We start from the raw sequence: 1,856 nt of genomic DNA, 5'->3' as shown, positions 1-1,856 counted from the left end.
GCTAAACTCTCTTCCAGATCGAGCGTCTGGTATGCCACGGGAGAAGTTCTCGGCTTGGGAGTTCCTGCCTCTGCCCAGGGCGACTTCTCAAGTCTTGTAGACTCTCTCCGCAGGCTAGCCATGAGACGCTCTAAGATATGCTGGTCACCTTCGGACCTAGACCATCTGTTGAAAGGAGTATTTAGAGCCTTCGAGGTCTTCAACTTTTTGGACTGGTGTCTGGGAGCTTTGAGCAGGAAGATCTCCCCTTCTGACAAGGAATCTTCCTTGCTCATCATGTCCTGCATGGACAAGGCCATACGTGACGGATCTAGTGAGCTTGCTGCTTCGTTCGTATCCGGGGTCCTCAAGAAGCGTGAGAACCTTTGCTCTTTCCTGTCAGCTGGAGTGACACCGTGTCAAAGATCAGAACTTCTGTTTGCTCCTCTCTCTAAGTGCCTTTTTCCAGAGGACTTGATTAAGGAGATTGCTGCTTCTTTGATTCAGAAGGACACCCATGACCTGGTTGCGTCCTCTGCCCGCAAAGCCACCCCTTTGCCTACCTTGTCAAGACCCAGGATGGACACTCCAGCGTCCAGATTTATTCCGCCCTTTCGTGGCAGAGCCTCCAGCAGAGGAGGTGCTCGTGCCGAAGGGAGACGTGGGAAGAAGAAAGGAACCAAGTCCTTTAAAGGCAGAGTCTGACTGCCACCTTCTTCAGACAGCAGTGGGAGCCAGACTCAAGAACTTCTGGCAGACCTGGGAGAAGAGAGGCGCAGATGCACAATCTGTGAAGTTGCTCAGAGAGGGGTACAAGATCCCGTTTGTACGAAAACCCCCTCTAGCAACGTCTCCCATCGATCTCTCTCCCAGGTACAGAGAGGAAGACAAGAGACGAGCATTGAAACAGGAGGTGTCTCTCTTGCTAGAAAAGGGAGCGGTAGTCAAAGTCCTGGACCATCAAACCCCGGGCTTCTACAACCGTCTCTTCTTAGTGGTAAAGAAGACAGGAGGGTGGAGGCTGGTGCTAGACGTCAGTGCGCTGAATGTCTTTGTCACAAAGCAGACGTTCGCCATGGAGACCACAAAGTCCGTTCTAGCAGCGGTCAGAAAGGAAGACTGGATGGTCTCTTTAGACCTAAGGGACGCATACTTTCACGTCCCCATCCACCCAGACTCCCAACCTTTTCTGAGATTCGTTTACGAAAAGGTTGTCTACCAGTTTCAAGTCCTGTGCTTTGGCCTAAGCACAGCTCCTCTTGTGTTTACGAGGCTGATGAGGAATATAGCCAAATTCCTTCATTTAGCGGACATCAGAGCCTCCCTCTATTTAGACGACTGGCTTTTAAGAGCTTCTTCCAGTCGTCGCTGTCTGAAGGATCTAAAGTGGACTCTAGATCTGACCAAGGAATTGGGTCTCCTGGTCAATATGGAAAAGTCTCAACTGGTCCCATCCCGAACTATTGTGTATTTAGGGATGGAGATTCACAGTCAAGCTTTTCGGGCTTTTCCGTCGGCCCACAGAACAAGTCAAGCCCAGTTATGCATCCAGAACATGCTGAAGAAGGAACGATGTTCAGTCAGGCAGTGGATGAGTCTGATAGGGACACTATCATCCCTGGAACAGTTCGTATCGTTAGGAAGACTACACCTCCGTCCTCTTCAATATCACCTAGCTGTTTACTGGAAAACGACAAGACGCTAGAAGCGGTCTCGATCCCCATTTCCGAGAAGATGAAGTCTTCCCTGACTTGGTGGAAGGACATTATCAGCCTCAGAGAGGGTCTGCCCCTGGCTGTTCAGACTCCCAACCACGTTCTCTTCTCGGACGCATCGGACACGGGCTGGGGCGCGACATTAGACGGTCGGGAATGCTC

The sequence above is a fragment of the Palaemon carinicauda genome, chromosome 45 (genome assembly GCF_036898095.1).
Source record: "Palaemon carinicauda isolate YSFRI2023 chromosome 45, ASM3689809v2, whole genome shotgun sequence".
In the NCBI taxonomy this organism is placed as follows: domain Eukaryota; kingdom Metazoa; phylum Arthropoda; class Malacostraca; order Decapoda; family Palaemonidae; genus Palaemon; species Palaemon carinicauda.
The sequence above is the reverse complement of the archived record's forward strand: the minus strand, read 5'-3'. Positions refer to the sequence as shown.